This window comes from Rattus norvegicus, chromosome 11 (assembly GCF_036323735.1).
Source record: "Rattus norvegicus strain BN/NHsdMcwi chromosome 11, GRCr8, whole genome shotgun sequence".
NCBI lineage: Eukaryota > Metazoa > Chordata > Mammalia > Rodentia > Muridae > Rattus > Rattus norvegicus.
The window spans coordinates 4,146,578-4,174,287 of record NC_086029.1 but is presented as its reverse complement, the minus strand read 5'-3'; the positions used below and the strand labels follow the sequence as shown (position 1 = coordinate 4,174,287).

Below are 27,710 nucleotides of genomic sequence, written 5' to 3'. Positions count from 1 at the left end.
ATTTCAATGGGCAACTGCCTTAGCGTCAGAAAAGGCCGATTCTGTAATTACACATTTGTTAGAAGTTATGGCTATAATGGAAACACCCATACAAATTAAAACGGACAATGTTCCAGCATATATCTGTAACAAGATTGAGCTCTTCTTTGAATATTATAATATAAAACATGTTACAGGTATACCACACAATCCTACAGGACAAGCGATTGTGGAGAGATCTAATCGAAGTCTAAAGGTGATGCTTAACAGGCAAAAAGGGGCAACAAAAACTCCCAGAGGTAGGCTACATAGTGCTTTATTAACCTTAAATTTTGTAAATGCTGATGAACAAAACAGCACAGCTACTGAAAGACATTGGATTGTGGAAAAGACTACTGAACTAAACCAGCCTGTTTATATTAAGGATATTCTGACATCAGAATGGAAAATGGGAAATGTGGGGAACGCTGGGGAAGGGGTTATGCCTATGTTTGTACAGGAGGAGAAAAGCTGTGGGTTCCCTCCAAGCTGATAAAAATCAGACATGACATGGGGAGTCCTCCTGAAGTCCTCGGCAACACAGAAAAAAAGGGAGACTACGACAATCAACAAATAGGTGATTTATATATGAGGATGTTTAGGTCTCCATGTATGAACTGGCTGAGACTAAATGACTATAAACAGCCAGTAACATTTTGAGTACGAATTTCTCATAACTTGTTATTACATGAATCCTGTAAAATGGCATGTATTACAAAATTATGTTACGGTTTGATTATATGATCCAACTAACCTGAAGAAAGGCAGTCACCTTTCTTTGTTGATCTTTATTAACTAAGCTGTGCACCCTGCTTACTCCATGTGGATGCGCTTACAGAACTATATGATGCTTGTGAAGTTTTGTGTGCTGCAGGAGGAAAGAAGAGAAAGACAGCCCTGAAATGACACACACTCTGGAATGCTGAGATTCCGGGACCTTCCAGTCCAACTTCGTGTTTGATTCTCCCTCCATTACACTGAAGCTGCTTCATTTAAAGGCCTGCTTTCAGGACTTTTCCAGAATGGCCATCTTACTTATCCAGCCCTTCAGACTGTCTTAATCAAGAGGTCAGCTAAGAGATGAACTTTCTCAGCACAGAGTGACTGGCAGGCAAATCCCAGCTATATCTACTCCAACAAAGCCAACTCTTCCTAATTCCCCTTGGGCCCCAAAAGGGAATTCTTCACCCCAATTAAGCTGGAAGAAGACAAGGAAGATTATCTTCCCAGTTCCTTATGTTGGGGTGGATGGTTCTGGTTATCCTAAGAACTATAGATACGTTTTCTTTTAAGGGATAGTAACAAATGTAGCTTTGGGCAGGGGGAACTAGAGAATTTAAACTCAGGGATTGCTATCTTTCCTTCCTCTTTTTTATCCCTCTTAGTTTAAAAAAAGGGGGGGGTGATATAGTAATACATAGAAGTTAGAGAAATAGACAAACATGGGTAGATTAGCAAACTTACTCTTAAACAAAATTTTAAAGCTATATCTTACATTGATAGAAATGTTTGTAATTGATAAAAAGTTGAAGCTGCAATCTTTTCATTGGTATAGAGTGCATTATACACAAATGCGAGGTTTTCATTGGTATACTTTCTTATTGATTTATAATTGAGATTAATATTGCTACTTTAACATAAGCATTGTGCCTCCACTATGCATCTAAGAATACAAGTCTTAGACACAGTCCTATAACTGCTATTATACATTATTTTTAGTTGATTAACTAGAACCAGCTAAAGACCAGGTTGCAAAGTCCTGTTTCTGAGTCAGTTTAGATGGGTTTTGGAAATACTTCGATTAGAGAGGTCCAACGGTAGTCTATGCTTAACAGTTCAGAAACACCTATGTAGATAGGAAATCATCAAGGGCGTCAGAAATCCACAGAATAACCCATTTATGGACATTTCTTTGTCTAGATCATTTGACTAGAGACCTGTCTGCCCTTGACAGGACCCCTTAGACTCAAAGAAGAAATTGAGCATCAATGGAGTTGCTCAAATAGTGGTGACACAGTCACTGAGCAAATTGCTTCAATTCATCTACAGACAAAACACTGTCCAGAAAAGGACAAATTATGCAGAATAGTCGATTGATAATCTCTGCCAAGGCAGGGTGATCAGCCCTTGAAAATCTGCATTGCAAAGTCTGTCAGATGATCCTGAGCCAGAAGGCTGAAGACTGATGCTTCGACATATTGAGAAATAGGGGGACTGTCCAGGTGATCAGCAGTCTGTATAAATTGACTAAGCTTGGAAGCCATGTTTTGTGCTTCCCATATTTTCAGGTAATATTAATCATTCTTGGATTTCTGATGTGGTTGGAGACTGGTAGTCTCATAGACAAATCAAGCGGTTTAGTATTGAGAAAGATGATAAATCTGTTAAGGTGGTTTTCAGGTGACATAGGATCTAGAACCAGGATATAGTCAAGTATAGTTTTTAGTATAGATGACATGGTTAATGAACAAAATTATTGCACTGGGTGATGAGTGTATTGTTGGTTTTATAAATTGCAGAATGGTAATAATACTTAGTTCACACATATATATAGGGAAAAGGTATTTTAAGTGGAGAAAAGGGGGAAATATTGTGGTTGGCCTTGAAATTTTCTCTGAATTTGTTCAATAAAGGCAAGAGCGTGAGATTTGTACAGAGGGAAAAGTTGGGAGTGAGAGGGGGATTAGAATCAGAGAATAGGGTGAGAGAAAACAGTTTGTGACAGTTGAGCCAGTAGAACCTGAGGAAGGGGGAGGGATTAAACGGGGGCGGGGAGAGTTGGGAGAGGAGTAAGGAAGAGAGGTGAAAAAGGGACTGTTTAGCACAAGATGGGGAACTGAGAAAAGTAAGAGGAATCAGGGGAGGAGAAAGAGAAGAAGCGAGGAGAGAGTCGTCGTGGCAGAAGAAGAAGCTGGAGACTTGGAAAATAAAAGGTGCAAAGGATGAGAGATTTGGGAGCTAGGAATAAGATAGTGTAGGGTGGATCTGCCAAATCTAGAGGCTGGATTGTTTTCTCATTAATTGAGTTGCTTTTTCATTGTATGGGCCTATTCGGGTTGGAGAGGAAACTGCAACATATTAACATCAAGGCAGGAGCACGACAGCATCTTGGCAGGCATGTGCAGGAGGAGCTGAGCGTTCTACATCTTCCTCTGAAGGCTGTTAGAAGACTGAATTCCAGGCAGCTAGGGTGAGGGTCTTAAAGCCCATGCCCACAGTGACACACCTACTCCAACAAGGCCACACCCACTCCAACAAGGCCACACACCCTAGCAGTGCCACTCCTATTTGGCACTATTGTCTTCAAACTTGAAACTTATCCATAAATCTGTTCAATGGACAACCGGTAACTTTAATGAAATAAATACAGAAGTATTAGAAAAATAGACAGAAAGATGTGTGCCTTAGTTACTGTTCTATTGCTGTGAATAGACACCCCGACCAATCCAATTCATGACAGGAAACATTTAATTGCGGTCTTACAGTTTCAGAGGGTGAGTCCGTGGACCATCGTGGTAGACACCATGACAGAAGGCTGGCAGGCAGGCAGGCCTGGCTGGAGTAGATCCTGAGAACTCACATCCTGCTCCCCAGAAGAGAGAGAGAGAGATAGATAGAGAGACAGAATGAGAGAGAGAGAGAGAGACAGAGAAAGAGAGAGAGGGAGAGATGGAGAGGGAGAGAGAGAGGGAGAGGGAGGGAGGGAGAGAGAGAGAAGCCTGGTGGGATTTTGAAATCACAAGGCCCCCACCTCCCATTGACACATCTCTTTTAACAAAAACACAACTCCTAATTTTTTCTAAACAATCCACCAACTGGAAACCAAACACATTCAAGTATTTAAACCTGAGGGTCACACTTATTCAAAATCCTAAAGTATGTTTTTTATTTTTTTTCTTTTAAAGAAGTCAAGTAATGAGTGTCCATCCAATTTGATAGTATATTTTATCGTTACATTTCTTTACTCAGAGGATAGGGTTATTTGCATAAGAGGTTTACAATCAAGCCATCACTCCCTCATTAGCCAAAGGCATCATACCCCCCCCCCTTTCTACTTGATTATACACATTGGCGTTACTTCTCTACATGGAAACAAATCACCTCATCCTGATTTAGTTCAAAGAATGGGGAGCTATTGATGTGCAATTAATTGCTATTCATAATGGTATAAAACAGAAGCCAACATGATTGAATTTATTTTTTCTGGAACTGAAGATTTCCCTCCACTTAATAAAACGTGATAAATATGATTTTAACGCAAGCCTAGAAACCCCAATGAAGCCTTTAGTTTATATTTTTTTTCAGTATTTCCAGATCATTCTCTGTGATACACAGAAACCTAGAGGAGGAGAACTGTGTGGACTCACTGACAAACACTCAAAAAGCATTCATTTGCACAATAAGGAGATATACCGTGTCCTCTGAGAGTTGGCCCCAGGACTCCCAATGATCTAAAAGTCCTCAGGATCCTTGGATAAAACGACACTGCATTTGCATATAACCTATGCAAGCCTCTCGTATACTCTAGTCATATTTATATGTGTGTGTGTGTGTGTGTGCATAGAGACATGTAAGTGCAGAGGCTGGGGGAGGGTAGAGGGTGTTCTGCTCCTTCACTCCCTACTGTATTCCCTTGTGACAGGGTCCCCTGCTGAACCTGAGGTGAGTCTCACTGCCAGGAAGCCCTGGTCATCCTCCTGTTCCTATACCACGCACTGGTGTTTGCATGTGTGACCACACACTTGGCTTTACCCCTCTCCCGTCTCCCCAGATCCTCCAACATTTTAAATAAACTCTGAATTACTTTTGTACTTAATGAAATGAAATCATGAGGGGCTGTTATTTAGGAGATGACAAGAAAAATGGTTTGTATGTGTTCAGTACAGATGTGGTATTTATAAACCACTTTTATTAGTTCGTTGAGAACTTTGTACATTATATAATTATAGAATTTACTTCTCACGTCTCTTCCTAACTCCTCCTAGATCCATCCCCACCTAATCCCTTCTCCCAACTTCAAGCTCTCTTTCTGCCCTCTGTAATAACCCACTCAAGTCATTTATGCTGCCCATAAATTCATGGGCCTTGGGCAAGCCCCTGGAGCCTGGCCAGCTTGTCACCAGCTATATCTTTGTAGGAAACTGACTCTCCCTTTCCTGTCAGCTAGGGCTGAGGGATAGTGGTCCTGTCGTGTATAGAAGACACTGCTTTGTTCTGGTTCTCGCTGACAGCTGTATCTTATATTTCCACTCCCTCTTCATTGAGGGTTCCTAAGACTCAACTCCTTCCCTTTTTGCCTCTCTCTGTGAGTCTGTGTATATCCATGTGTGTCTATATGATAGATTTCCCATTTTACATTCAAGCCAATGCATGGTGGGGCGTCTTTACAATTGACTGCCGACGGTATCTCACCCCAGACAAAATGCTGCAATGCAGACATGGTGTAGCTCAGTCCCAGAAAGAAATAGGGGATGTTGAGAAACCTACCCAGCTGTTTCTAGTGTGACCTGACGTTTAGACCTCTGACACAACCTTCTGGCCTACCCTATGGGTTTAAGATACACATTGTCCCAGTACAATGTTCAAAGGTGGGACTATGAAAGGCGATTGGAACCTGTGGGCTGTAATCAATGAGTTCATCTGTTGATGGATGTGTATGAAGGTGGCAGGAAACTAGGAGATAGGAAATTAAGGGACGTGGTCATTTGAGGCATGTCTTGGACGGTGTTTTTTTGTCCTTGGTCTCTTCCTTTGTTGATGCTTCTTGGATGCCAGTGAGGTTAGCAGTTGAGCTCTATCATGCCCCTTTCATGGTCATGTGACCATAGACCGAAACCTATGAAACCATGAACCAAAATAAGTTTGTTAACTATGGGAGTTGCTAGGCAACGTGTAAAAGTGATGAATGGATTAACATGAAAGTAGCAAAAAGTGATGCTGACCATACCAGGTCAGGTCTGGATTTGATGTAGGAGGATCCATGACTTAACCCTTTAAACTCTTTGTCTGGAGGCTGCACGCTAAGAGAAGACCCAATGTTTCCTAAGTGGTTTTATCCAGACGATTCTGCCAATGAATCTGTCGTCTTAGCAAATCAAGAACCTCCTGCTTCCCGCTCTGGTCCTTCTCCTGACTTCACTTCTGTGTTTTTAATAGACTTCAATATCGTATGAACTAGTGAGAAATGAGTATTAAAAAGGGATGGAAGTTATAAATTTTGCTGTAAAATCATTAAATTACACACTTAAAATTAATGGATTTTTTAAGTATGTAAATTATACTTCAATAAAGCTGCAGAAAAGGCTTGGCCAACTGTGATGCTTGTCGGGTGATTTGCTATTTGTCATAATTCCTGTGACTTTGCTATTAATAGTAGTTGGTTTTATTACAGATGACTCAGACACCAGGGTAACCATGCAGGGAGAAGACTCCATTCCTTCAGGGAAAAAAATCAAGTCAAATTCATTGGCTTTCTTGATGAGGGTTTTTCTGGTCACAGCTGAGTTGGCTGGAAGTTGGACAGCTATTGGCTGAGAGCAAAGATGGAGAGAGCACAATGTTTATGGGGATAACTGAAGGTTGTGCTCACTAAAGGGGCTGAGTTTCACAGAGTGCAATTGCAGAAGCTCCAGTGGCTGATGGAGTTGAGGCCTAGGAGCCTTGCAAGACGGCCATTATATGTTTTGTGATGTCATGGCGGAGTGTGAGATAAGGCTAGATGAAGTGGGAAATTTTTGGTTTCTTTGGAAACTCACTTGTGTCACAGGATGTTTTTCTGGAAGCTATGATAGGAGAAGATGTTTTGCTGAAGCAGACACCTGAGAAGGCATGTGATATTTAGCTGTAGCACATGCTTGAAGGGGGACAGGATGTTTATGGAGAACATAAATGTAATCCCACAGAGCGGGAGAGGACTTTTTTACATTGCTACTCCTTGCAAGGCTTCGATGGTCTTTGCTGGTCTTCGTTCCGTAATGAGAAATGCACAAAAGAACCTGTGCTATTCGGGCTGCTTCTGGCTGCTTCTGCTGCTTCTTGTTGGTTAGAGCCTTGTGGTCTAAGCCAGGTCAAGGCACTCCTACTTATTCGTGTTTTTCGTATGCTATTGGACCGTACTGCACAATGAAGGTTGAGGTTGCCCCAAAGAATTACTTCTAAATAGGTCCACAACTCTCTCCCTTTTCCTATTAACTTTCTCTCTCTGCTACCTCTGGTTGGTGGGCTAGAAGGGTGGTTGAAGTGTGTAAGAACCCTAAATAAAGTAGATTTTGAAAAAATCTAAGTCTACAGATAGATTCATGGGCTTTGAGAAAGGGCTTTGTCTCCTGCTGGGAGGAGATGATATGTAGGTTGTGACTTTTTGGTTCTGTTGTCTACTCTGACCCATTAAATGGCCAGTGACTGACAGTCTCCCAGTAAGTGCAGCACACACTAAAATGCTTTTGCTTGACGTTGGGAGCTGTCGAATGTATTCATTTCTTGTCACATATCCTCGAGTATTCATGTTGGTGACAGTAGTTGCTCTTCAGTTCTACCATACAGGGAAGTAGGTCTGTACACTGAGAGAAGAGAGTGGCTGGTGGTGAGTATGTAACATGGAGTAAGAGAATAATTATGGTGCTGGGTCTCTCTTTCCTTTTTTTTCCCCAACTTGACAATCTGGAGCCAACTGAGAAGAGAGAACAATTCAAGAACTGCCTCCATTAGATAGACTTTCGGCAAGTCTATGGAACATTTTCTTGATTAATGATTGTTGTGGGAGGGCCCACCATTGTGGGCAAGTTCATCAGTAGTCATGTGTAAAAAGAACAGCCTTTTAGGCTGTAAGAAATAGTAATGGAGCAAGCCATGGGGAGTGTGGCGGTTTGAATAAGAAAGGCTCCCGCAGTCATATATTTGAATATTTAGTTAACAGGGAATGACAGTATTTCCAAGGACTAGAAGGATTAAGAGGTGTGGCCTCACTGGAGGAAGTGGGGATGTCGACAAGAGTGGGGTTTGAGTTTTCAAGAACCCCATGCTTTCCCATAGTTTCTCTCTCCCTCTCTCTGTCTCTCTCTTTTTGTCTCTCTCTGTCTCTCTCTCCCTCTCTGTCTCTCTCTGTCTCTCTTTCTGTCTCTCTCTCTGTCTCTCTCTCCCTCCCTCCCTCTCTCTCTCCCTCTCTCTCTCTCCCTACTTCCCTCCCTCCTTCTCTCTCTCTCCCTCCCTCCCTCTCTCTCTCCCTCTCTCTCTCCCTACTTCCCTCCCTCCTTCTCTCTCTCTCCCTCCCTCCCTCTCTCTCTCTCTCCCTCTCTCTCTCTCTTTCTCTCTCTCTGTCTCTCTCTGTCTCTCTCTCTGTCTCTCTTTATCTCTCTCTGTCTCTCTCTGTCTCTCTCTCTGTCTCTTTCTCTGTCTCTGTCTCTCTCTCTGTCTCTGTCTCTCTCTGTCTCTGTCTCTCTCTCTCTCTCTCTCTCTCTCTCTCTCTCTCTCTCTCTCTCTCTCTGCTTACAGAGCAGTAGCTCTCTATTGATCCCGTGTTATGCTCCCTGCCATGATGATGGACCAGATGTCTGAAACTGTAAGTTATCCTCCAATTACATGCTTTCATTATAGTAGTAGCCTTCACCATGATGTCTCTTCACAACAACAGAACAATGACTGAGACAGGGAGCAGGCCAACAAGCAGAGCTCCTTGTTACCGCTTCAAGCTCCTGCTCTGGTCTCCCTCAGTGATGGTCTGTAAACTGTAATGCAAATAACCCTTTCCTCGCCAAGTTAGTTTTGATCATGGCATTCATCACGGAGAGAAGGAAACAAACTAGAAAGTCACAGGTCAGTACATGAGCAAGTCTTACCTTTAAATTAAAACAAAGTGTCTATACGTCTCTATTTGTGGTTATGAGGTAAGCGTCTGTGGCTCTACTAGACTTACCGTTTCTATAAGAAATTGTCTTACTTAGGGTTCCTATTGTTGTAAGGAAACAGGGTGACCAAAGAACAAGTTAGGGAGAAAAGGTTTATTCAGCTTACACTTCTAAGTTGCTGCTCATCAGCAAAGGAAGTTGGGACAGGAACTCAAACAGGACAGGATCCTGGAGACAGGAACTGAGGCATTGGCTATGTAGGGGCACTGCTTACCATCTTGCTCCTCATGTCTTGCTTAGCTTGCTGTCTTATAGAACCCAGGACCACCAGCCTAGGAATGGTGCCGCTCACAGTGGGCTGGTCCCTCCCCACCAATCACTAAGAAAATGCCCTCCAGCTGGATATTATGGATGCATGTTCTCAACGGAGGCGCCCTCTTCTCTGATGACTCTAGCTTGTCTCCAGTTGGCATAAAATCAGGGCGGTGGTTAGAATGTGATTGTCCCATGGGAAGTGTGGCACAAGTAGGAGGTGTGGCCTTGTGGGAATAGGTGTGGCGTTGTTGGAGGAAGTTTATCACTGTGGAGGTGATATGCTTCTTCTCCAACACCATGTCTGCCAAGATGCTTCCATGATTCCTGCCTTGATGAAAATGGACTGAACTTCTGAAAGTGAAATCCAGCCCTAATTAAATGTTGTCCGTTGGGGTTGGGGATTTACCTCAGTGGTAGAGCGCTTGACTAGGAAGTGCAAGGCCCTGGGTTCGTTCCCCAGCTCCAAAAAAATAAAAGAACCCCCAAAAAATGTTGTCCCTTATAAATTGCCTTGGTCATGGTGTCTTTTCACAGCAATGAAACCGTCAGACAACCAGCCAGTATAAAAACCCCCAAATAGCAGAATTAATCCACGATAGAAAGTATTTTCAAGTCCTGCAGTGAGAAACTTATTCCTGAGAGAAGAAACAGCAATGAATGAGTCCAATATAAGGTTGTCTCCAAAGAAACTCTTGGAGTGTAGATGTGGCTCAGGGAGACCCCATGGGGTGCACAGGGGCTTCTCAGGAGGAGAGAGGCACATGGTCAGGAACCACAAAGCATTTTAAAGTCACAGCAAATGGCATAGGAAAGGGCTCAGCACCTCTGCACTGGAGGCACCGTCAAGAGTTTTCTGAGGATAAGCTTACATGCGAGTAAAAGATGGGAAATTCATGGGGATAGATACGGTAACAGGGCCCACAGGTGTGCAGGAAGCCATCCAGTCGAAGAAGAGCCAGGCAAGACAAGCCAGTGCAGGAGCTCTTTGTGGTCATCTAGGGGCACTGAGCAGAGACCTCTAAAAATATTACAGGATGCAATAGAGTCTAACGTGCTCAGGGAAGCTAAACACAGGATCCACGTAACACCTGACAGAAGCTCACGGCATCCTCATCTTCCCTTTTAAATTACTTTTTACTGATCATACAAAATAATGGGCTTTATGATACTTTCAGGAATCAATAGATATAAACTGAGTTTGGCATTCACTACTCTTGATTTATCCTCATCAAAATGTCCTCCGGGGAAGCCTCCACCTCACATCCACCTTCTGTAGTGATGTCTTGGCTGTTCTTTAAGGAACCAAAGAGACCAATATGGATGCGGCCCAAGTTCAACTCATTCTAGACCCTTTCTGTTCTTCCTGGTCTCCTGCTTCACTTTTTGAGAACTCCATTTGGAATTCCTTCATGCCTCAGTGTCCTCTACTCCCTCATGTGTTCTTTAGTCTTTCTTCAACATCACCATCAATTTAATCTTTCTTACCCTCATCCTGGTCTCTTCTCTGCATGTGAAGGTTGGATGTATTTAAAAAGATGACTTTAGGGGCCTGGAGAGATAACCAATGGATCAAGAGCTCATCTGCTTTGAAAGAGGACGTGGATTTGTTCTTTGAGCTCATGTCCAATGGCTCCCAACCACCTTTAATTCCAGCTCCAGGGGACCTGACTATTCTTATCTCTGTGGTCTCCTGTGTTCATTCCCTGCACCCACCCACATAATTAAAACAATACATCTGCAGATGAGAAACAGGTTTCATTAGGTTTCGTTAGTCAAACAATCCCTGACCTTCTTTGATTCTGAGTCTGCTTGGATCAGTTTATTGGGTTTCCCCTTGTGTTCCAAGACCACCTCCCTGTTCCCTGCCCCTCTTTCCCTAACAGTCTGTCTCTCCCTCAAACTTCACCTCAGAGAGTCTATCTATGTCTGGCCCCTCTCCATTGCTTCCTAAACATCCGTCATTTTTTCCCCCGTGCCATCCATGCTCCTCTAAGCCTCATCACCAGTTCTTTTCTCTCCCTAAAGACCAGACCAGCTCAGTCCTATTTGTTTTAGTCTACGTGACATCAGAATTACTGTTCACAGCCCTGACCTTTCCGGCTTCCTCTCCATGTTCCATCCACCAAAGCCCGTCTCCTCCACCAAAGTGTTCACATACAACACGTCACATCGCACATTTTAATTTTTAGAGCAAAAACAAATTACATTGGAAAAGATACTGGGGTTGTCAAAGGCCCTTGTGTATCTGAAACACATAAAAACAAACATTTTCTCCCAAATCCTATAAATTACCCATCTATGTCCCCCACACTTTGCGAATTTCACCTTAACGTATCTTTTCCACCAGATTATAGACTTAGATGTGGACGTCGCCATAAAACTTGATGAAGTACACAGAAGGCTTGGCTAGAACTTGGTAAATGACTTTGCCGATCTTTTTGGACCCATCGCTTCTGGTGAACTGCACACATTGACCTGTTAAGATGTCGCTGTTAACGTCTGACTTCACCTCTGCTGGAGGAGTCTCTGGAATGATACGGAGGTTACCTTCTGTGTAATCATCCAGAAGCTGGTAGATGTAAAGGACTGTATCTTTCTCGTAGGTGATAGAAAACCAGTTCTTCATGATTGGCACCTGGGATGGGACCACCCCCCTCCAGTTGTCTTTAGAGGCATGTTTGCCCTCAAATTCATGCTCCACTGCTCGGCCAACCATGGCACTTGCGAGATGGGCGTCTTTCACTTGAGGAAACACTACTTTGTGAGGCAAGACCTTAAGCTTTAAAATCCTCTCATCGCTGTGAAGTCCCAGTCCGTAGACACAGTCAATTCCATCATACTTGACAAGATAGAGAGAGGGATTTGTTGGCAGTTGATCTAGAATGATGGCCTTCCACTGGTTGACAGGCTCATCACCTTCCTTCCATCCGTGAGAAATTCTGCAGCCCACAATGTTCCCCAGGGCCTGGGGAGAAGGCCTCCTCCTCCTCTGCTTCTGGAAGGATTGTGTGCTCATCCTCCTCAGAGACATCCTCTTCTTCTTGGCTGTATACCTAGTGTGGTAGGCCACGGCATCCTAGTCCACTGTCTTGTGGCTATCGTTCTGTGTTCAGGCTTCATACTTGCCCGTGGCCTGGGTTTGAAGAGCTCGCCTGCTTAAACCAGACACAATGCTGTTGCCTCTGTCATGTGACTGCCTGCAAGAACAATGGGGGTGGGACGGGGAGGGGGCTGGACCAGGGCTCTTGTCCAGGACCTCACCTTTGGAGCAGGTGAGGAACGCGATGGTAAACAGGGTTGAGCATCTGAATCTAATTCTGTCGTAATCAGAAGTTCGTAGGAGGGCTGGGCAATGGTGGAGCACACCTTTAATTCCAGCACTCAAGAGGCAGATGGAGGCAGAATTCTGTGAGATCAAGGCCAGCCTGGTCTACAGAGTTAGTTCCAGGATAGCCAAATCTACCCACAGAACAACCCTGTCTCAAAAATCAGAATCTAAAGTTCAAAGTGAAATGAAAAAATGGTCCTCTACAGCTCAGAATAACATATTCAGACAAAGGGGCTGGGGATTTAGCTCAGTGGTAGAGCGCTTACCTAGGAATCACAAGGCCCTGGGTTTGGTCCTCAGCTCTGAAAAAAAAAAAAAAACAACAACATCAAAAAGAAATATTATCTCCTAAAATGCACAGGCACAGAGAGGAGCTTTGGCATTTTAGTAGGATTATGAATTAGATATTGTTAGCAAAGGATAATAAACTCTTAGACTGACTAGCCTAGACCGTCCGCCGAGCTCTCAAACGTGGAAGACATCAGAACATACGGTTACTCGCTGTACGAGGGAGAACTTTTAGCTTTCTGGGCTAAATGGGTCCCAGTTATCTTCATAAATGTATTTACCGAGAGAAAAATGTCCTAGTCGTCCAGATTCTGTCTTCGGACACCGGTCAGGCTCCAAAAGCCTGTTGAACAATTGTGGGGTTCAGGAGCTGAACTGGCTTTCACAGCCCTCTGGGAAGATAGTGAACCCACCTTCAAGGAGTCTAGCGCCTCCAAGTGGAAGAGAAGCACAACCTCCGCCCAGTGCTCTGTGACATCATCCAGGCTCTGCTTACATCATAGAAGCCCTCTCAGGCCAGTTCCTTCCCTAGTTACGCTTAGAAACTTCCAGCATCTAGGTTTTAGCTTCTCCTGTAGCCTCCTGGAGACCCAAAATAAAGTCCCCTCCCAAATATTCTGATGACTCGAGTCACAGTCTGCCCAAGTAGCTCTTTTCATGCATTTTTTTTTTCTGAAAAAGTCTTTGGTTTCTGAGTCACCAACATCCTTGGTGGTTATTTTCCCAGCTCCTATCTTTCCTTTGGTTATCTTTAAGTCATTCTCCGTATCAGAAATATTGCTAGCCTCTCTCTCCGAGGCAGCCCACTGGATAGCACCGCAAAATTAGCTTTATCAAAACCCACAATTAGAGGAGGGCCATTTTTATTCAAACAAAGCTGTTATTTGACAAGATTAAATACCTTGTACTGAAGTCAATGGCAATCATGAATTATGGATTCTTTGCAAAGAGCGAGGAAAAATTAGCTCCAGGACCTGCTTCCAAAGTCGGGATAAACATGACAAACCGGATATCGACCAGTAATATTTTACATGTCTTTAAAATTTACCAGCACTTCTGGTTACAAGGAATTTATTAGATCAAATGCAGCAAAACAGGATGAAATAGATGACGTAATTTTGTTTTTGAAATATGGGTAGACAGAATACTGGATGCAGGTAAGTATGGAATTTACCTGTAAATTACAGGGTACTTTAATTGTTTGTGTCACATAGTTCTTCAGATCTTCAAAAGGATCCTTTTCAGAACCCTCCCCTGTCCCCACCACACTCTGACCCTCCCTTCCCTCTCCCCAGTAATTCCCTTCCACATTAACATTATAATTTTTTCATATGTACTTAGAGCGTAACAACTTATGGCAGCTTTTTAAAATCTGTCCACTTTTCTAAGTGCACCATATTCTTTTCTCCCTTCTATCCTAGTTTTAAGCACATTTTCCTTCACACTTTGAGTTTTCCTCTCTGTATGCTCTCATGACTCCTCTGCCATTATGTAACTGTTGTCCACTATGTGGCTGACCTCAATGTGGGGTTAACTCACATGACATGATTTTTCCCCCTTTTCTCCCCTTCATCTTCCTTCTCTAGGCACCTGCTGAGATTTACAGTCTTGGGCATTTTTTTAAGCCTGGAAAGCGCACACACACACACACACACACACACACACAGGCACACGCACACTCAAACATACACACATACACACAGAAACACTCATACATACCCAAACACACAAACACACACATACATACACACACAAACACACACACATGCACACCCAAACACACACACAAACATACACATATACACACTCAAACACACAAATACAGTGAGAGACAGAGACAGAGAGAGACACTTTGAGAGACAGAGAGCCCATGAGGAAACATGTAATATCATCTTTCTAAGAACAATAAACAGAGACAACTTTAAAAAAAGGGAAGAACAGGTAGGCAACAAGAAGAACAATCACGTCATAGCCGTCAACTTGAGGAGGAAAGAGTTTGTCTCACTCTATCTTCTAGGTTCCCGTCTGTTACTGAGCGACGTTGGGGCAGGAACTCAGGCAGGACTCTAGAGGCAGGAAAGGAAGCAGAGACAACTTAGAAATGCTGGGCACTGGATTGCTATCCATGACCTACTCAGTTTCTCTCCTCCTACAACCCAGGGCCACCTTCATAGGGGATGACACTCCCCATAGTGGGCTACATCCTTCCACATCAACCATCAAAAAAATTCCTTACAGATGAGGCCAAAGGACATTCTGATAGAGGCAATTCTTCAGCTGAGGCTCCTTCTTCCCAGGTTGAGTCAAACTGATAATAAAAACTAACCAGGACCCTGCACATACTTTCTGATTGCCACACTGTGTTCAATAGACAAGCATTTGGAATAACCTTAGCTGTTGATCACTGGATGAATGGCTTAAAAATGTGATGTACATTGATGTGATTTTCATCTATGTGTAAGAGGAAAGGGTTTTGTTTTCAGAAAAACGGATCGGAGTGTAAAACACAATATGTTAAGTGAAACAAGCCAGATTCAAACAGACGATTGTGGAATTTAGATGTTAATAAGGAATATTAAGTGAAAGGGGGCATTTAGGAAGAGGACAGGGAGCAGCAGGGTGTGTGTGTGTGTGTGTGTGTGTGTGTGTGTGTGTGTGTGTGTGTGTGCAGGTGGAAATGGAGGTGATTTGTGAGGATGAAGATGGCTAATGTACAGTATAAACCTGTACAAGGAGTCACAAGCAAGCCCACTGACTTGTACATTTAAAGCACATCGATATAAGAGAACTGAGTTTAAACAATGTTTTGATTAAATTGGGGGTTTATAGTTTAGAGATACCATAAAGTTTATTCGTATTTTCCTTCCCACAGGTGGCTCTTGCTGTTTCGACCTTGATACTGGTGACAGGATATGGCAATGAGCTTTGGTGTCTGTACCTTATTAATCACCCAGAATTCACGTCATTCAGTGAGGCTACCATGGGGAAGGAGGTAGTTAGAAATCTTAAGGGTACACGACCTGGGAAGAATAATGCCCACACCCACTATAGATATCCAAATATTCACCCTCATCTCTGGTTTGAATGTGTTCACCCAAAAGTAATTTTCTGAAGATTAATCACCAGTGGGAATATAGTTGTGAAGAATTTATTAGGTCCAGAGGGATGCGACGTATAAATAAAGATCCATTAATGATGCTATTGTGGAATAGGTTAAATCATGAAAGGGAGTTTGCTCCCTCTCTTGCCTTCCTAGCCCATTGCATCCCTTCTGTGGTGACAACAACCCACATGAACTCCTTCCTCTGCCGATGGTCTCTTCATCTTGGATTTACAGGGTTCTGAATCAGAATCATACAGAATCTGCATCATTATAGACTAGCCAATCGGTGCCATTCTGTTTGTCCATACATGCGTGAATATGACTCAGAATTGTGAGCAACCGTGTCATATGTGAAAACGAAACTGGCATAGAGTAATAGGTTGTTAGTGCTGACTGAAGGCAACATGAGTTCAGGGTTAGCGTGTGTGCTCTTCGTGAAAGAAACACCACAGAGGAAGAGTGTAGATTGGAAAGGTGCAGCTTGGGAGGGACTCAGACATCTACCGTAGGCCTTGTGCGGAGAAGGAGCCATTAGGGAAGGGGAAAGACACATAAACACACCAGGGATATCTTCACCCACTGCTTTTGGCTAGCAGAACCTTTTTTGAATCCTCATCTTCGATGATGTAAAAGAAAACTGCCTGGAGTCAGTTGATCCATCAGTAACCATCAAGAGTGTGTCCACTATTCCAGAGGGACCCAGGAAAAAGCCTGATCGTGGAATATACTTTGCCTTCCAGAGATGGAGACTCCTCCCCAGCAACACTGGGCAACCCATCTACGTCGGTAAGGGGATCCCACTAAGTCCAGATCAGAGGTCCTTAACCCTTGGATGGAGACCCCTTTGGGAGCTCAAATGGCCTTTGCACAGGAGTCACATATCATATATCCCGTACATCAGACATTTACATTACAATTCATAACTATATCAAAATTAAAGTTATGAAGTAGCAATGACATAATTTTAAAGTTGGTGGAGCTGTATGAAAAGGTTACGTTAGGAAGGTTGAGAACCACTCTTCCTGACCCCTCTAAGATATGCCTGTTGGTGTGGACTGGAGGTATAATCCCTTTTATTCAATCAGGCAAACCCAGAAAAACCAAAACACCACCAAAAGGTTATGAAGGATAAACAGCCACTGCACACACAGTGTCAGGACTGCTGACATCTTAGACAAACGATGTCAAAATGGAAATCACGTCACACCATGACCATCCCCCTAAATGAAAAGCAGAGGAGAAAAACCAGTTCCCTGGTGGTGGCACCAAGAGAAAACCATTGTCAGAATTGTCAGCAAGGATTTTAAAGCCTGGATTCAAGCGCCGTCAATGAGAAACTTCCAAAAGAAAATATACACATCATCTTGGTGATGTAATAGAAGAAACAAGAGAAAATCGAATAGGAACTCACTGAATTAAAACAAACACTAAGAGTAGGAATTAAAGGAATGTCTGGGCAAGATGAACAATGAAGTGGAGTTTAGAGCAGGCAGAAGGGGCTGGGGAGACAGCTCACTGCTTAGGAACACTGGATGCTCTTGCAGAGGATCGGGGTTCAGAGGATCTGATGGACTGTTTCGTCAAAACACACACACACACATAAACACACACACACTCACATACACACACACATACACACACAAACACACACACACTCACATACACACACATACACACACAAACACAAACACACACACACCCACTCACATACACACACACATACACAAACAATCACACACAAACACACATACACTCACATATACACACACATACATACAAACACAAACACACACACACACTCACATAAACACACACACACCCACTCACACAAACACACACACATACACACACACAAACACACAAACACACACACACACACACACACACACCATAGAGATAAATTTAAAAAAAAATTAAAAAAAGAAGGAGCCAGGTATGCCCCTTTAATCCCAGCACTCAGAAGCAAGCTGATCTCTGTGAGTTCAATTCCTACCTGGTTTATACAGTGAGTTTCAGGCCAGTCCTACCTACATAATGAAACCCAGTGTCAAAATAAAACAGAAAAGAGTGTTATATTTATGTCTGATAATGTGGGCGACAGAGAAACTATTTCTACAGAGAAAGAACTTATTGTTGAGAGAATCAGTGGGCTGGAAGGAGACCCCAATTATCTGTGTCACTAACTCCATCACGGTCTCAGCAGGAAGCAAGAATGAGTACAGCTAAAAGGAAGCAGGGCGATCATGAGTAAAGCCGTGGACACGCATCAGCCCATCAGCAACAGAAACAGGCGGAAAACCAGTTAGGATGAGATGGCGTCACCAGCCAATGTCTCTGACTGACAGTCCCTAGTAGCACCAGGATGTTCTTTTCCTTCAAGTACCCTGGACTTTTCAGACACTCAGAAACCACAGAACAAAGTGTGGCAAATGCCTAAGAAAGGATGTCTTGTGGGAAATATTTGTTTATACAGGTTTCATGTAGCCCAGGCTGGCCTCAAACACACTATACTCCCGAGGATGATGTTGAACTCCTGGTTCTCCTCCTGGTAATGGGACTCTGGGCATGGACCACCACACCAGGCTGATGAGGTACTGTAGGTGGAGCCCAGAGCTGTGTGAGAGCCAAGTGAGCACTCTGTCCACTGAGCTGCATCTCCAGCCCATCGGGATGTGTTCTGCTAATACAACAAAACTAAAATAGACGTCTTCAATGAGAGACAACAGGAGTCTCCCAGTCCAGAAACATTAAATCACACATTCACAAGTAATACAGATGTCAAGAAATAATGAAAATATGTAACAGTAAGAAAAAAAGAAGAAGATAGGAAACATACTATCAAAATGTGTGAGACATAACTATGATGGTGCTAAGAGGAAACTTTATTTACAACACTAATTCTTAGATTAGAAACAAAGACCAGCAACCTAAATTTTTATCTACACTAGAAAATAAGAAAATAATTAATTCAATGAAAAAATAATTGTTAAAATGAACCCCAAAACACAAAACAATAAAAATAAGAAATTAACAAAAAAAAAAGCCAATGAAACATAATTAGTTTTTTTTTAAAGCAAAGAATTTATTTTTACGTCTCGATTACACCTAGATAGAAAAATATAAGATCCATTCTGTTTGGCGATTTAAAAAAAAAAAGAAAGAAATTGCCGTGTTTTAGAGTTTATGCAGAACACTGAACCTGGTACCACAGACAAAAATTAAAAAAAAAAATATTTATCGTTTAAACCCTTTTTTTTATTAACTTGAGTATTTCTTATTTACATTTCGAGTGTTATTCCCTTTCCCAGTTTCCGGGCAAACATCCCCCTAATCCCTCCCCCTCCCCTTCTTTATGGGTGTTCCCCTCCCCATCCTCCCCCATTGCCGCCCTCCCCCCAACAATCACGATCACTGGGGATTCAGTCTTAGCAGGACCCAGGGCTTCCCCTTCCACTGGTGCTCTTACTAGGATATTCATTGGTACCTATGAGGTCAGAGTCCAGGGTCAGTCCATGTATAGTCTTTGGGTCGTGGCTTAGTTCCTGGAAGCTCTGGTTGCTTGGCATTGTTATACATATGGGGTCTCGAGCCCCTTCAAGCTCTTCCAGTTCTTTCTCTGATTCCTTCAACGGGGGTCCTATTCTTAGTTCAGTGGTTTGCTGCTGGCATTCGCCTCTGTATTTGCTGTATTCTGGCTGTGTCTCTCAGGAGCGATCTACATCCGGCTCCTGTCGGCCTGCACTTCTTTGCTTCATCCATCTTGTCTAATTGGATGGCTGTAATATATTATTTTAATGGTTGTGAATTTATAGTGTGTTTTATATGGAATCTCTTCTTTTTCTAAAAACATTTTGACTATTGGGTATTTCTCACAGATTAACTTTAAAATTAGCTTGTCGTTTCTATCAAATATGCTATTAGAATTTTGACGCAAATCGTGTCACATTTATTACTTGATTTGGAGAGTATTAATAGATTTACAGCAGTGGATGTTTTGTCAGGAATATCTTTTATGGTCATCAAGATTGTGTTGTTTTCTTCAGAAACTTCCGTATTTAATTTTTTTTCCTTAAGGAGCTCAAAATTTCATAGGAATTAAATATAGCTTTCTTCTACATTATATTTTAAAATTGATTTACAAGTCTTTTATTATTGTTTTTTGATCTTCTGAAAGACAAGTTCTCTCTCTCTCTTTTTTTTATTAACTTGAGTATTTCTTATATACATTTCAAGTGTTATTCCCTTTCCCGGTTTCCGGGCAAACATCCCCCTCCCACCTCCCCTTCCTTATTGGTGTTCCCCTCCCAACCCTCCCCCCATTGCCACCCTCCCCCCATAGTCTAGTTCACTGGGGGTTCAGTCTTAGCAGGACCCAGGGCTTCCCCTTCCACTGGTGCTCTTACAAGGATATTCGTTGCTACCTATGGGGTCAGAGTCCAGGGTCAGTCCATGTATAGTCTTTAGGTAGTGGCTTAGTCCCTGGAAGCTCTGGTTGCTTGACATTGTTGTACTTTTGGGGTCTCGAGCCCCTTCAAGCTCTTCCAGTTCTTTCTCTGATTCCTTCAACGGGGGACCTATTCTCAGTTCAGTGGTTTGCTGCTGGCATTCGCCTCTGTATTTGCTGTACTCTGGCTGTGTCTCTCAGGAGCGATCTACATCCGGCCCCTGTCGGTCTGCACTTCTTTGCTTCATCCATCTTGTCGAATTGGGTGGCTGTATATGTATGGGCCACATGTGGGGCAGGCTCTGAATGGGTGTTCCTTCAGTCTCTGTTTTAATCTTTGCCTCTCCCTTCCCTGCCAAGGGTATTCTTGTTCCTCATTTAAAGAAGGAGTGAAGCATTCACAGTTTGATCATCCGTCTTGAGTTTCGTTTGTTCTAGGGATCTAGGGTAATTCAATCATTTGGGCTAATAGCCACTTATCAATGAGTGCATACCATGTATGTCTTTCTGTGATTGGGTTAGCTCACTCAGTATGATATTTTCCAGTTCCAACCATTTGCCTACGAATTTCATAAACTCGTTGTTTTTGATAGCTGAGTAATATTCCATTGTGTAGATGTACCACATTTTCTGTATCCATTCCTCTGTTGAAGGGCATCTGGGTTCTTTCCAGTTTCTGGCTATTATAAATAAGGCTGTGATGAACATAATGGAGCACGTGTCTCTTTTATATGTTGAGGCATCTTTTGGATATATGCCCAAGAGAGGTATAGCTGGATACTCAGGCAGTTCAATGTCCAATTTTCTGAGGAACCTCCAGACTGATTTCCAGAATGGTTTTACCAGTCTGCAATCCCACCAACAATGGAGGAGTGTTCCTCTTTCTCCAGTGTATATACTCAACTTGTCTCTCCTATAATCTGTTTAATATCAGACAAGATTTCCAGGGTTGCCATATGGAGATTATGCAGTGTTGAAATGGAAGCACAGCTTTGTACTCCCAACACAGACTCTGGTTGAGAACATCATTGTTTTTCTCAGGAGGAAACTAACACAAGATCCAAGCCCAGTCTCCCGAGGCGTTGTCCCATCTTAGAGCCATTTCCTCAGACAGCACTTCCCATGTGTCATATTAATCTTCAAACATCGCAACAGACTTTGCTGCACTGTTTGGTTTGCCATGCTGCTTGGGAGATCCTGGACCATCAGACATGATGAAACTTCTTGCCCACACCCCCAAACTACAGCACTGGTATCAGTGTAGAGGAAATAGGAGAGACAGAAACCAAAAAGGGAAAAAAACTGTTGTTGTTTGGAGAAGAGTCAAGTAAGTAGGCCAAGCAGACCTTGGACTGCCTATGTAGCCCAGGTTGGCCTTGGCCTTACTCTGTAGCCCAGGCTGGCCTTGATTTACCATGTATCCCAGGCAGTCTTTGGACTTACTATGTAGCCCAGGCTGGATTTGAACTTGTGATCTTCGCGAGTATTGAGAATATAGGTATGCACTACCACACTCAGCTTTGTATCTGTTATTATGAGTGACTCAGCTGTGACCCTCATTTGACAGCCTCCCTCAACATCAGAAACAGCATCCACAATCACCCACTAGGATAATCACATCCTTTAACTGATCTGTTAAGGTCAGACTTTACAGGACAGAGAGTCAGCAAGGTCCTCCTCCTTATTAGAACACATTTGTGTGGAGAGATTTAAGTGATTGTTTGAGTGAGCCAGTCATACCTTAACCTGGTTCTCATATTATGACCAAGATGGAAAAAAAAAGAATAAGAAAACAAAAGTAAAGGAGATGGATCCAACACCGGGACTTGAACCTTAGCAGTTGAGGAGATGGCCCACAGGTCTCAGGTAAATGATGGACAGGCTTTGTGGCCCACACGGAATCCCAGTCCAGGGAGGTAGAGATAGGGCAGATCCCCAGGGCAAGACAGCTGTCAAGACTAGTCATATTGGGGAACTCTGGGTATGACTGAGAAATGCTGCTTCAATGAATAAGGTAGAAGAGAAAATGGATTAGTCCCTATATTATACACTGCACATGCACATATGTACACACTAACACACACACACACACACACACACACACACACACATACACGAACAAAACAAAAAACCTTGGACTTAAGGCATTGCCTCCACTGTAGTAGCACATAGTAGGAGGTGGGGATCTAAATAAGTGTTCCTTTCCACCCCCACAAAGACCAACATACTTATGAACCCTCAGCCCTGGATCTGTACAATCTGCTGAGGACTCCCAGATGTTTAGTTTAGTCTCCTAGCTCTTTAACATATTCTGGTGTTCTGTTTCAGGAATCCTGAGCTGGGGCTGAGCTGACTTGAGCCTCACTCCCACTCTTGCATCCAAGACAACTTTCAGCTGCCATGTAATGATCCTTGGAATTCCCTGCCAATGTACCCTGACATGCATTTCTCACGAGGCCATGCCATGAAGCCAGAGAAAGTGCGGCTGTCTTACTCTGCCATTTATTAGCTTAGAGTATTGGGAAATTGGCTCGACTTTTAAACCTCACTTCCCTCATGTATAAATGAGCAGGCGAACAATTCCACTTCATCAGATGTACATTAGGAGTGAGTTAGAAAAACACATCAAAACGATTAGTGCCAATGTGTTTTATGAATGATAAGCAGTATTATTTATATGATTTGTAACATTGGAAATTATGGTACCTGGAATGTAACGGTTTTCATTATCTTTGCTCAGATGGTGCGAGGAAAGCATCTAGGATGCAGAAATGCTTCCTTTTTTCTTTTATTTCCAAGAAGCATTTCTTTGTGCTCCAATTATTTTCTTAAAACTTACTTTCCACTCCATCTCCCCTTAGGTGATTGGGTTAGAACAGGGTTTGGTGAGAGGGATTATAAAACATGTTACAGAATATATCTACAAGAACAACTGTTGAGTTCAAATGGAGGCACCCTCTATGGGTAAGCCATGCTCTCCCTGAAGCTATTGATTTCTTTTCTTTTTTTATTTTCATTGATTTCTTGTGATGGCTAGTCTTGGAGGAAAGAACCTCCCTCGAGGAACTTCCTCCATCAGATTGGCCTTGAGTATGTTCAGGTGGCATTTCCTTGACTGTTCACTGATGTTGGAGGGCCTGGTCTACTTTGGGCAGAACCGCCCTATGCGGGTGGGTCTGGACTCTGTAAAGGTAGTTGAATGTGACCTTAGAAGCAAGCCAGTGAGCAGTCTCTGTAGTTTCTGTTTCACAATCCTGTCTTGGATTTCCTTGATGACGGGCTGGAACAGATAAGATGAAATAAAGTTTTCCCTTCCCAAGCTGGCTTTGGTGAGTGTATTCATCAGAGCAAGAGAAAACCAAAATTAAGGAAAGATCACAGTGCCAGATGTGGGATGTCTTCCTGAAAGTTGCTGACCAGCGAGATCCCAAAAGCCCTCACTACTTTATAGGTTGTTGCCATTGCTCTTCGTACCCCTCCAGAACTTGATGGTAAGACCCTATTGCTGAGGACACTGAATCGTTTGGGTCACAGGTCACAGAAGGGTCAATGTAAAGTTGAGGTGGAAGCATCCTTTTAATGGCTAGCCTTCATGGTTCAAGAAAGTTCTATGTAGGCTTCCAGGGAAGAAAATCATCTACAACCTTACTCGGGGATGAACCATTCAATCTAAAATGTCAGGCAAGGTGTGCCCCTAATGTGTTAGTGACATCGCAGTCATGGGAGTAACCAGTGGCTTTCCAATTGGATACAAGTCATATTCCACAGGAGGGAACACACACCAGGTTCTGTAAAGTCATCAAGAACCGCTGGTTAGGGTGATATAGTCCCTATGAAAGAACCTAATGCTAAATACATTGTTGAACTTCCTTCCAAACATCCATATTTGTATCTATAGATCAGCGTTGCACTCAGCTCTCATCAGAGAAGAAGCCTCTGACTACTACGGGCAGAGACGTACAGCTGGACAAAGTGCTGGGAATCAGTGGTGTTGAACAGTTCAGGTGGAAATAGGACAGCTAAGTCTTCTCCTCCACAGCTCAGAGAACATCATGAAAGAGTGGGTGGAAGGAATATAAGAACCAGAAGATGGGGAAGTGGACAGCAAAACGATATCTTTTAGATTGGACCTAGTTATTGAACTCTTAAACTGATGGCAGCTATGGTCATGGGCAAAAGACTGGGCCCCTCAACACTTCATTACAGATGGGAGAGGCCATAAAGATCCTGCCCACCCTTGGCAACCAGCATTTATTGGAGGAGGGTTCTATACTCCAATCTTAGATTTTTCAAGAACTACTTTATTAAGAGTTGTTAAACCCTTTAACCTTCCTCTAGCCCACCACCCACCAGCGGTAGTGGAAAGGAAAGGACAATAGGGCAAACAAAGGACGACGTTGACCTGCTTAGAAATAGTTCTCTGGGGCGATTTCAATCTTCATCATCAGGATATCAGTTCAGTTGACATGAATCAGCAGAGGTAGGTCGATCTACTTGCAAACACCATTCATGAATCACCAAGGACATTTCAACCCAGAAGAAATTGCTGAGCTCTTCCAATTGGCCTGGGTTTGAGGAGGCAGAAAGAAGCCACCGCAATGTCACCACAAGAAGTTCTCTGGAGCTTTTCTCTCTACAAAGTCATGACAAACAATGGTCAGTGAAGAAGGAAAGGTGAACGAATACCACAGCATGGTCCATGAAGACCAGAGTCATCAAAGTCCATTGAGCATCAGCGAAGAGTTTCAAGGCAAGCCAATGCCGTGGTGTTGCCCACTGTTGTCCAGGGTTATACTCGTACCCTTTCTAAACATCACATGCCCTTTTCCCAGGAAGCTACCAGAAACACCATGTGTTTGTTCTCAGCAAAACATCCTCTCCTAAGACAGTTTCCAGAACAACATCCATGACACAGTTGAGTCTCCAAAGAAATGAGAAATGTCTGCTTCACTCCCTTCTTCATTCCTGTACCCGTAGATAAGTTGTTCTGTCGAATTCCTCTGTACTCATGTAATTAATTAAACTTAGGGACTACACGCAGAAAGGAGACATGAAATAGGAGGAAGGACTTATTCAGAATATCGGTGCCAATTGGAGAGGGAATGGCGTGAGAGAAGGGGTTGACCGAGGGGATGACGGAGGAGGATGAGGAAGGAAGCAAAAGGGAACTGAAGGATGGGATGGGAGAATGAGGGAGGGGGATGAGGGAGGGGAATTGGAGAAAGGAAAGGTCTAAAACTCATTACATAAGTATAGGAAATTGTTAAACAAAAACATCAAAATCATCATTTAAAAAAAAAGTTTAATGTTTCTCTTTATAGAGGGTCAATCATTACAACTAAGGGCTTATTTTATTGGATCAATTTTGTCTTTAAGGTTTTTTATTTCCTTCTAGCAAATTGTCAGATGTGAAGTTTTAGTTCGACTCAGTGCCGACCAGGGTTCTGTGTGACTGAAAAATCAAGTCAGTAAACACTTTGTATTAATCGTCAAAATCCCCGTGAGTTCTCTCCAGTAATTTTCCTTTTATCACACTCCACCCACAGCCCTTCTCAAAATGCTGGCTGAATTAAGTACCTGCCAATGAATGGGACACAAGTTCAAACCAGTGGAATTGGGAAAAAGCAACTAAAGCAAACAAAGTAACAAACAGCAAAACCTCTTCCCTCTGCATCTGGGATTCCATTTTATGGTTTTGGAGAGTCTACTACACTGAACAAAATGAAAGAGTAGAGTATGAGGTGGTGTTTACCTTAGTGAAGAAAGGCAGGAATAGCTGCAAATGGGGGGGAGGCTGGGGTAGGCTGTCAGGGCGGTTTCTCTCTTTATGATGTATGTAAACACCAAAGCTGAGAATGAAGAGAACCTCCAAGTGAAAACGGCTTTGCCAAAATTTATGAACACAAGAGCGTTTTTATCACACTGACTGAACATTCACACAAATAAATCACACCGTACGTCTAGTATGCGTGTTTATACCCATCAAGTGGTGCTGTGTTTGGGGGGCTGTATAAACAATGATTGTGTGTGACTGGAGTGGTGTCTTGGTAGTTGTGAACCGTTACTGCTCTTGCAGAGGACCTGAGTTCAGACCCTGGCACCAACATGGTGGCTCACAAGCATTGATTACTCTTGTTCAGTTCTGTGCCCTGCTACTGTCTCCTGTCATGATGAATACACATGTGGTCGTGAGGGAAACCGACTTGTGCCCTGTGGCCTCCCATGTCTTATTGACAGCTATACCTGCTTTTCTCCCCTAAGTTTCTTGTGGCTTTTGTATATGTATCTTTTATACAGATACATAAAACAAGGGAAACACCCATATATGGAATTTAAAACAAGGAAACAAAGAAAGAAAGAAAGAAAGAAAGAAAGGAACAAAGGAACAAAGAAACAAAGAAAAAAGAAACAAAGAAAGAAGGAAAGAAAGCTGAACACCCTCCACGTCTGCAATGTGACCATCACACTTGAGTTGCTCTGCTTTCCCCATCATGATGGATGGTACCAGCTCAAACAATGGGTCAAAATAAACTCTTCCTGTCTCTTTTTTATTGGAATTTTATGTATTTAAATTAAAAATGTTATCCCCTTACCTGGATCCCCTCTCTCCCATTCTCTCTCCCCCTGCTTCAGTCATGATGCTTTTCTTCCCACCCACTCCCACCTCAACACCCTGGCATTCCCCCACTTTGGGGAAATGAGCCTTCAGAGGACCAAGGTATTCTCCTACTATTGGTGACAGACATGCCATCCTCTGCTATATATGTGGCTGTAGCCAGGGACCCTCCATGTGTACCCTTCAGTTGGTGGTTTAGTCTCTGGGAGCTCCGGGGGGGTCTGGTTGGTTGATATTGTTGCTCTTCCTATGGGATTGCAACCCCCTTCAGCTCCTCCAGTCCATTCTTTAACTCCTCCTCCATTGGGGTCTAGGTGCTCAGTGGAATGATTAGCTGTAAGCATCCTCATCTGTATCAGTCAGGCTCTGGCGGAGCCTCTCAGGAGACATCCATATCAGATTCCTGTCGACAAGCACTCCTGTCTTCGTTAAGTTTTTGCTTTGTATTTTGTCATAGCAACAACAAGAAGAATCAATATGCGCCCTCTTCATGTCAGGGCCATGTGAGTTAGAGTCAGTGCTTCACTGAGCCCTGTAGGGTTCTCTTGGCTCCATCCACAGAGCCTTGAGAGGGCGTGGACCCTCACACGGACCTGGTGTGGCCATGGTCAGCATAGACGCTTGATGATCTATTCTCTTTGTGAGAAACAAAACTTCATGTCATTGATGAATACAATCAAGGAGAGTGTCACATGTAGCTATCCTAGAGTCTATTTTTTATACTTATTCTCAGGAGCCCTCGTTGGGAGTCAGGG

General features: G+C 43.1%; 1 pseudogene; it reads right to left on the bottom strand.

Moving 5' to 3' along the window:
• Window positions 1-11,375: 11,375 nt before the first annotated feature.
• LOC134481120 (Y-linked testis-specific protein 1-like) lies at window positions 11,376-13,204 on the bottom strand (annotated as a pseudogene).
• Window positions 13,205-27,710: the final 14,506 nt, after the last annotated feature.